The following is a 10,265-nucleotide window of genomic DNA, read 5'->3' on the forward strand; positions in this document are numbered from 1 at the left end:
CCTTAGGTTAGCAGAGAAATGGAGGTTAAAGCATAGTCCAAGTCCACTCTGGTTAGGCAGGGCCCAGTCACGCTGTAGTGAACTCCCTCATTCAAATTTTGTCTCTAAGACTGACCTCCTTAGTCAGATCCCAGGTGACAACACTGACTCCTTCCAGCAACCAACTCTTATCCCCCTCACCCTCACCCCACATACACACACCTTCCCCATCCTTTGTTCTCAAGCTGGGGAATGTTTCTCAGCTTCCCTGCTGAGCGGTGGGGGAATCCTTCTCCCTCTGGGTCGTTGGTTGCTCGTGTCAATGTCCTGGTGATTGGCTTTGCTGTTGCCTTCATGTATTCTCCATGGATATGGGGTTGGCCTCAGTGTGACATTCTGTACCCCAAAGCAACACCCTGACACCCCCATTTTCACCATGGTGATATAATTATAATATGTTTTGTACAAAGTCTGCCTTGTGAGGTATCATTTAAAAAGTCTTGATCTGTTGAGTATTAATATCCTGTTGGATTGTATGTGCTGTCATTGTATCTGGAGTTATGAAGTTTTGCTATGTATGTGTTACTGAAATATGCTATGAGGTTAAAAGCACCCAAAACCAGCCTTTCAGATGCAACAATAAAAAGGCCAAACAGTGTTGATAGCCTAGTGAGGGAAATACACACACTAACAAGGATTACCCCAGGAACTGTGTACAATAGAAACCTCTCAGAGATAACACATACACAGTGGACACTGTTTTAATCATGTCATAGCAAAAAATCTTTCCAGCAAGCTGGAAGAAGCTATAAAAGGGGGAAGCAACTTCATCACTTGGCCTCACTCCCCCTACAGCTCAACACCTGGAAACACCTTAGGAGCAAAGACTTAACTGGGGAGGGTGGTCGGAGGCTAAAGGGATTTCGAGCCTGTGTATGGAAGATCAGTGGACTGATTATACCATCACAGTGAGACACTGCTTGATTGAAATCCTGTCTAGTGTATAGAATTTAGATTGTAATTTTGTTTTCTTCCTTAGGCAAGCAACTTTGATCTGTACGCTATTACTTATAATCACTTAAAATCTATCTTTCTGTAGTTAATAAATCTGTTTTATTTTTTTTTTGTAAAATAGTGTGTTGTTTGAAGTGCATTGTCCTCTCCACATTGAGGGAGGGGCAGACTAGGTAATAACTTACACTGGTCAGTCTTCTGACCAAGGCAGGACAGTACAGATCTGGAGTCCTAGGCTAGGGAGCTGGAGGAAGTTGTCTGGAGCCTCTCTATTGTTATTTCATGAGTGGCTAGGAGAAGCATTCATGTAACTGCAGCTGGGTGTGTCCCTGTGTGTGTATGGCTGTGTGGGTGTAAGACTTGGAGGAGTCTGCAGCTTGTCACAGCCTCGCAGTATGAGAGGGCGCTCAGGCTTGTGAGATAGAGGACTCAGCAGTAGACAGTTCCAAGTTGCACCCTGGGGCAGTACATCTCACTCAACCAGTCTTTTTTAATGACTCATCACAGCTCAGATACTTGGGCAACATTCATACCTAGGTCTCTTAGCCTGCCCTGTGAGCAAACAGTTCTTTTTCACCCACTGGGTAACCCTACTGTGTATAGGGGAAACTAAGGCACACATAGGATTCATAAAAATATCACAGAAAATTCTCACTTTATCACATCACCTTACACCGCTGAAGTTTGCCTATAGCTCGTGTGCATGCATACTTGGCTGCTTGCATCGGCATTCTGTGTACTCATCAGGAGAGCTTATCTTGATGCAAAGTCTGCTGCACGACAGGTAGGTATCCCAGTGTGACGTGCTGCTGTCCCACACAATGTCTTTTGGAAAATTTTTGCAATGTGTTGTGGGACAGAAATGACTGGCCCAGGGATCTCTGGGAGCTAGGGATCAATTTTCCAACATGCATCCACCCCATAATGTCATCTGTGACACGCTGGCACCCCAATATTCACCACTGTCATGTAATTAGGAAATGTTTCATACAAAGTATGCCTTGTGAAGTATCATTCTAAAAGTCTTGATCTGCTGGACATTAATATCTTGTTGGATTGTCTGTGCTATTGTCATATGTGAAGTTATGAAGTCTGGCTATGGATCTGTTACTGAAACATGTTGTGAGGTTGAAAACACCCATAAGCAGCCTTTCAGGTACAACAGGAAAAAGGCCAAACAGTGTTAATGGCTTATTGAGGAAATGCACAAAAGCACAAGGAATGTGTACAATAGAAACCTCTCCGAGATAGCACTACACAGTGGGAACTGTTTGACCCAGATCAGAGCAAAGGAGCTTTCCAGCAAGTGGGAAGAAGATATAAACGGGGGACCTCCCTCTCCCTGCAACAACACACCTGGAAACACCTGAGGAATAAAGGAATGGGGGGTAGTGATGGTCCCAGGCTAGAGGGATTTCTAGCCTATGTATGAAAACCTGGAAAACCCAAGCTGCAGAGCCAAGGCAGCTTGTGCCTTAGGAATCTGCCAGCCTGTGTATCACTCAGGGTGAGAAGTTGCTAATTCATATCCTACCTCTCTAGTGTGTTAAGATCAATTTGTGGTTTTGTTTATTTACTAGGTAATCTGCTCGGATGTGTTTGCTATTACTTACAATCACTTAAAATCTATCCTTTTGTAGTTAATAAACGTCTTTTATGTTTTAACCCAAACCAGTAGATCGGCTTTTGTTTGACTAAGGTGTCTGGGGAAAATCTCAGCTTGGTTACCACAAGTGTGCATGGTCCTCTTCACATTGAGGGAGACGTGGACTGGGTGTTAAACCCACATACTGACCACATTTGACCATGGCAGGACGGTACTGCTCTGGGGTCCTAGGCTGGGAAGCTGGGTGTGTCCCTACCTGTGTGGATGCTGGTGAAAGTGCAAACTTAGAGGGCTTTGCAACTTGTCACAGCAGCACAGTGTGAGAGGGAGCCCAGGTTGGTGAGTCAGAGGGCTCAGTGATACTCTAGTTCCAGGTGGCACCCCAGGGGGAACCCGTCACACCATCCATATCCCATAATTTTCACACCTTTTTAAAAAAAATCCCACAACACTGTTTGGTGTCTGCCATACATCCTTGAGAGAAGCACAGAGCCCTCAGAGTGCTGAACTATTCTCATGACCGATGCAAACACAGGACACACAATCCTCTTGTATTTGAAGACCTGCAGGAAGTATCGCAACCAGAGGGGACATGACAATTTCTTCAAGGACAATTTGCTAAAGGACATGGCGAAAATAATTCAAAGTTTTTGGTGGCATTCACAGAGGAGCTGCAGATGACAGAGCACCACTTCTGGGCCCAAGAAACGAGCACTGACTAGGGTGATCACATAGTAATGCAGGTTGGGGATGACAAGCAGCTCACATTTCCGGACCTGTGTGCCGTGCTTGCCCAAGCCCTGCACTGGAGAGCGGAATTGACAGTGGAGAAGTGAATAGCGATCGCACTATGGAACCTTTCAATGCCAGATTGCTACTGGTCAGTGGGAAATCATTTTGGAGTGGGCAAATCCACAGTGGGGGCCATTGTCATGCAAGTGTGCAGGGCCATTAATCATTTCCGCCATGCAGGACTGTGAGTCTCGGCAATGTGCAGGCACATACCAGGTGGATTTGCAGCAATGGGGTTCCCGAATGTGCTCGAAGGCCTGTGTATCTCTATTTGGGCACCAGCCCACCTTGCCACGGAGTACCTCAACAGAAAGGACTGTTTTTCTATGATCCTGCAAGCATTAGTGGCTTCACTGATATTAGGGGCTACTTAGGCACCTGAAAACTCTAGGTTTTTGTTTGTTTTTGCAGATAACAACTTAGCAATTAGCTGACAGGAGCACGGTATCTAATTCCTATATAAAGAAATAAAATTAAATAAATATTAGACCCACTCAGCTCTAATACTAACATGTTCTGACAGCTTGTGTCAAGTCACTGAAGGGACACTGGTTAGGTTTCAAATTTTAATGTATATTCTTACCCTTGAACACAACAATTGAATCAGTTGTAGAAGAATCTAGATTACGTGCTATCATTCAGCCTACTTACTTTTTGCAGTTCACAAAGCTTGGAATAGATCATTTAGTTGGGGGTTGTCCATTTAGTTTTTTATTTAGTTGGGGCTTGGTCCTGCTTTGAGCAGGGGGTTGGGCTAGATGACCTCCTGAAGGCCCCTCCAACCCTGATATTCTAGGATTCTATTATTTAACTTTTGGAAACATCCTACTAGGGCAAGGCCCTGTGAGTTTATACTGCGCCTGCACCTGGGGCTCCAGAAGAGTTACCCCACTGCAAATAATAGACCAGATACTGACTTTAAACAGGAGTGAAACTGACACTTTCAAGTCACTTGCATAGTGTTGCCAACCCCAAATGCTTAAAAATCATGAGTCAGGCTCACAAAAATCATGAGATTGTTTTAAAAATCATGAGATTATGAACAAATAATAGATTTGGGTTTTTTTATTTGCCTTCTGCTTTTTGAGCCTTTAGGGTGCACTGGGGTCACATTCTGAAGATTTCTCCACAGCCATCAGAGCTAGAAATGTCATTTTTCTTTAACAATGAAGGCTGAAATCATCATGTATCTACTTGGCTCCAGGAACTGGGGCTTTAAGGAGAACAAAAATTATCATGAGACTCATGACAAAATCATGAGAGTTGTCAACACTGCCTTCACTTCTGTTTAAAGGCTATTACTTTCCAGAAGGCTCTGAGACACAACACTACAGTGACTGAGTTGCAGTTCTCTCAGGAGAATATTTAAAACCAAACAGCAAGAAATTTTCACATTTTAAGACTGAGAAAAAAAATGAGTCTTCTGAGGGCCACTACAGGCAGGAAAGGAAAATAAAGAGGCACAGGAGCTCTGAGCAGCTCTTCTTCTTGAAAACAAGTTGGAGGGTCAAATCTTCTAGTCCTTAATCAGATAAAATGTCTATTGTCATCAGCGCCTCCACTTATAGATATTAACATGTGTGCAATAACTGTACACTTCATACTTATATATCTGAGCCATCTTATCCACGGCTACACATTTCAGACACATTGGCTCAGGGACTATATTTTCTGGCATATTCTGAACAGTGCTTGTGTGTCAGTGAATAATACAAATCATGACAAAAATCATCAACTTTATGGACTCTGTGGATCAGTTTCTGTTCTTTGTTCTGGAATTGGCCTGAATACAGCTGAAACCTTAAGAATTTGAGGCATAATCACACCTGATACTCATACGACACTTTCTCATTTCTTCCTTTTCTCAAACTCAGAACAAAAAATGACAAAACAAAATGCTTTTCAGTTAAAATATAAAATTGCACAGCAGCCATTGCTGTACAACCCCACAAGGGGCAGAACCTGCTACCCCTAGAGGATTAAGTGATCTCCTCTCATCTGACTCACTTTCTCACTCTTTCTTCATCCTTCCTGACGTCCGTGCTGCTTTTCATGCTGGCAGCCATGACATCTTTCCCAATCGCCTGGGACTATTTGCTGGAGTCTCAGAGAACTGGCCTTCTTGGTTTTGCTCCCATCTATCAGAGTCCTCTTTTTTGCAGCATACAGAAGAGAGCTAAGCTGGTCCAGTAGATAGAGAGCTAGTCCTGAGAGCCGTGGGTTCTATCCCCTCATGGACTTCCTGTACGACCTCAGGTCAGTGCCTTAGGGACACAGTTTCAAAGATTTTTTGGCACCCAAATATGCATCTAGTGGGGTTTACAAAGCACGTAACCTTCTAGGCACTTTTGAAAATCCCACTAGGTGCTTAAAAACCTTTGAAAATCTGCCTTTTAGTCTGTGTGTGCCTCAGTGCCCCACCTGTACAATGGGGATAACAGCACTGCTCGACCTCAACGAGGGGCTGTGAGGAGACAGAGGTTGGACATTATGAGGAGCTCAGATACTATGGTGATGGGGCCACATAAGTACCACAGGTAGAGTGGGAACTTCTCTATACTGCTGCTATCCCTTCCCTGGGTTCTGGTCCCTTCTCTTCTCCTAGCCCCCCACATCTCCCTCTTGTCTGAATGTAACCTTGGCTCAGAGGGCTTGGCTGTATGTCTTCTGAGTCCCCTGAGTTCTGTCTTCAATTCTCCTCTCCCCCCCCACCCCCATATGCACTGACTCCATGGGTGCTCCAGGACTGTTGCACCCACGGGGAAAAACTAGTGGGTGCTCTGCACTCACTGGCAGCTCCCTGCCCCACCCCCCCACTCCAGCTCACCTCTGCCTCCTCCCCTGAGCACACCGCCGTGTCCTGCTTCTCGCCCCTCCCTCCCAGCACTTGCACCATGAAACACCTGTTTCGTGCTGCAAGCCTGGGAGGGAGGGGGGGAACGCGGAGCACTTGGGGGAGGAGGCGGGGCCGGGGGAGGGATTTGGGGAGTGGTCCAATAGGGGCAGGGAGGGGCGGAGTTAGGGCGTGGACTTTGGGTGAGGGGTGGAGTCAGGGCAGGGGTGAGGCCGGGGGCGCGAGCACCCATCGGAGGAAAAAAAAGTTGGCGCCTGTGCCCCCCCACACAAGAGATTCCTGTTTTACAGGTTCAGCTAAGGACTTCCAGATCCTTAATTTAATTACCAGCCCTTTTATATCTTACTCACCCTGCCTCTGTTTACAACCAAAAGAAAGACTCCCTGCCCCAGGGGCACAAGCTGGGAGCAGCACCTCTCCTCTGAGAACACAAATTCCACACTCAGTTAAGAGCTCTGCCTGGCGGCTAGGACCTGTGCTGAAACTTGGGGAGGGGGGGGAGACAGAAGCCTTTCCTGCCCCTCCCCCCAAATGGCGCCCCTGCAGCTGAGGCCTAAAGCCAGCATCATAGATATGTTAACTATGGATCTAATAACGACTGTTGTTAAGTTACTAACAGTGAATTGTTACTAAGACTCATGGATTATTTGACCATAAAACACCACGTGGTACCATGAGTGAAGGATAAACAGAACTGGAAAACGTTAAATGGTCCTTTCCGGCCTTGGAATCTACAACACTGGGGGAAACCCCAGCCAAGAAACAGCAGTTTACCATTTCTTAGATTAGTAGGTCGAGATGAACACTAGAGGGCAGCCTAGTCTTTAATTAACCTGCTAACACCCATTAATACTTCCACTGCCCTATCTTCACTAGTGCTCCCTGGGGCTAGCTAACGGCTGACTAACAGGAGGTTAAAAAACTCATGGGTTTTGCCTAGTGGAGACAAGGCCTTAGCTTCTGTGCAGTATCCTTGTACTCCTCATCACTCCCTTCGCCCCAGGCAACCCAGCCATCCCTTGATTCTCCCACAGGTTTCCTGCCCCAGACAGCCTCCAGAATCCTTGCTTGTCTCTGCAGTTTTTTGCTCTGCATGTTCCAGTTCCCTGCTCCTAGCCCTCCGGCAGTTTTCACTCCTGTGTATTGGCCTCACTGGGGCAGCATTTCCCTTTCCAGAAGGATCCTGTTTGGCTCAAATCACCCCGGACATGCCGTTAGCCAGACTGGTTTGCTGCCCCTTGCCCTCCTGCTTCCCTCTTTGCTCAGGGGGTTCTGTGCCCCCGTGATGCAGTTATTGGTCCCTGCAGGAGCATCCCGGCCAAAACTCTGGAGTTCAGTTTCCAAAACCCCAGCATCCAGTTACTTTACTTTTGACTTCCAGAAGTCCTCTTAGTGTCCCCTGCCAGTTGGGGGCTGAGGGAAGGGGGAGAAAGGATACAGAAATGTTATCTCCCACTGAAAGGTGGAACATAGAATATCAAGGTTGGAAGGGACCTCAGAAGGTTATCTAGCCCAACTCCCTGCTCAAAGCAGGGCCAATCCCCAGACAGATATTTACCCAGTTCCCTAAATGGCCCCCTCAAGGATTGAGCTCACAACCCTGGGTTTAGCAGGCCAATGCTCAAACCACTGAGCTATCCCTCCCCCATGACAATGATTAACAATAGTTTAGGACAGGAAATGTCTCCAGGTGAGTGGCCTGGGTTGGAGTTTGACAATGCTCCTGGGGTTAACACAGCCCACTCTTGTGAAAAGTGCACAAGAGTTCAGGACCACGGCTTTACATCTCATTTGAGAAACGGCATCCCCAAAATCACAGTGCCCCCTAGTGCCATTGCTTGGTCACTGACTCAGTGGTAGCACCATTCATTGTATTGTCCACTAGGAATCGCTATCACCTCTTCAAGCTGCACAACACCCCTGAAGGCCAGGCTGGGACAAAGCCACAGGGCACCCCTGACCAGCAGCCTGGAGAAAACCTGAATTGCGGGAAGGAGGTTGGCCCAGCGGCATTGCTCCCAGGGGCCCTTCCTGGATCATTAATGCAGGAGAGAATTTATCACCTGAATCTGCAAATGCAAAGAGATGGGGCAGACAATTCATGTTAGATAGACCCAGGAGATTCTGCAACCATCTGCCTGCTGGAGAAAGACATCAAGGAGAACTTGGCCCAGCCTGGAACTCCCTGTAGCCAATGGGATACATTTGGGGCCGGGTGAATATATGTCAAGAAGGCAAAACCGCTCCTTGAGAGGAGCATGGCAGTGAGCTAGGCCCAGCCTGAGGGCCTCAGAGGCCCCCTCGCCCCACCCTCTCTGTCCAGCTTTGGAAGAGTCTAGCGGGATCTCTGTGTATGAAATTCCTCTCGCTGTGCCTTCATTACCGGGACTGGAGGGGTGTTGCAATATTTAGCTGCATGCAGCACATTGGCTTCTTGCGGAGAAGCCCCATCACAGAGAGGTGCACACTGAGTGCTGAGAGCCCCAGGCCTAGGGAATGGGCAGCTCCATCCGACAATCATAGTATTCCCTGAATCACACATGCTACATGAAGGGCCCATGAGAGTGTTGTGTCCTGAGAGCACCACAGCTCCAGCTGGACTGGATCTCCTAGCTCTCCCCCGACCCCCAGCATGTGGGGTGAGCAGCTCTCAGGACACAAGGAATGCTTTGCCAACTTATACAAGGCTATTGCAGTGCATTGTTTATTGGTGGGAGAAAGTTACCTAGAGAGGTGAGGCTTATGGGCCAACAGGCTTCCCAGTCCCCAGCTGGGTTTGAGTGCTGATGCACAGTCAGTGAGACCAGAGACAGCACATGCACAGGGCTGTGGACAGCTCTGGCACTCAGGCTGGGCTGGGCTCAGAAGGATCCAGCGGAAGGAAGGCTTCAGTATTTCACTAGAAGGGGGGATAGGTCAGAGGCAAATTGCTGATTGGAGCTGGTTCACTCGTATTGGCAGGCCCCACTCTTTATAGACACGCGACTCCATCCTCGTGTCCATGCCCCACGAGCCGCTTTAAAACAAGGGTAGCCAAAGGCAATGTATCCCCTGGCTGCCCCAAGGAGCGTGGCCGCTGGAGGTTCCAGGACCCAGGCAGCAATGCTCTACCTTGAACCGAGCAGCTAGGCCAAGAGCATGACATGCCAGAGACCCAAGGTCTCCACCAGCCACACCGTCTACTAAATATGGTGCAGCTGCATTCTTTGCAAACTGGGCAAGGCCCTCAGGTCATCTCACCTGTTCCCTCCTGCTCCCTGGGCCTCTCCGCAGATGCTGCTGACTCTGCATTCCAGTGCTGGAGAATGGCAATGCTGGGTGGAGACTCTCCTACTGGGGCTGTGCAGGAAGATCTAACAGCATGGGAGCGTTTATCGTGGGTCAGTGCTCCTGGTTTGTGGCCAAATGTCAGCTTCAGTGACCAATTTCTTGTTCTATCAGCACCCAGAGAGCACAGGATTTGCCGTGCTAGGTCACCAGAGTGCCCAAAAGCCAGGTATCCTGTCTTCATAACCAGAGGCTTCGAAAAAGGTACCAGAGACCCTGTAGTGTGTAATTATGGAAAAACCTACTCTTTGGGGGAATGTGCCCCCCTATAGTCAGTGGCTGGCTCCTGCCCCATGGAGGTGGTTTTATAGTCCTGGTGTCCATAGGCGCCGACTTCTGCTGGTGCCGGTGGGTGCTCGACCCCCACCCCGCACAGCCCCGCCCTGACTCCACCCCTGCCTCACCCCCTCCCGCCCCTGCCCACCCCCATTCCAACCCCTTTCCCAAAGTCCCCACCCCACTCTGCCCCCTCCCTGCCCCTATTCTGACACCTTCCCCAAATCCCCGCCCCGGCCCCGCCTCTTCTCTGCCTCCTCCCCTGAGCGCGCCATGTTCCCGCTCCTCCCCCCGTCCCTCCCAGAGCTTGTTACACAACGAAACAGCTGTTTTGCAGTGGCAAGCGCTGGGAGGTAGGTGGAGAAGTGGGGACGCAGCATGCTCAGGGGAGGAGGCAGAGCGGCGGTGAGTTGGGGA

Source organism: Mauremys mutica, chromosome 20 (genome assembly GCF_020497125.1).
Source record: "Mauremys mutica isolate MM-2020 ecotype Southern chromosome 20, ASM2049712v1, whole genome shotgun sequence".
NCBI lineage: Eukaryota > Metazoa > Chordata > Testudines > Geoemydidae > Mauremys > Mauremys mutica.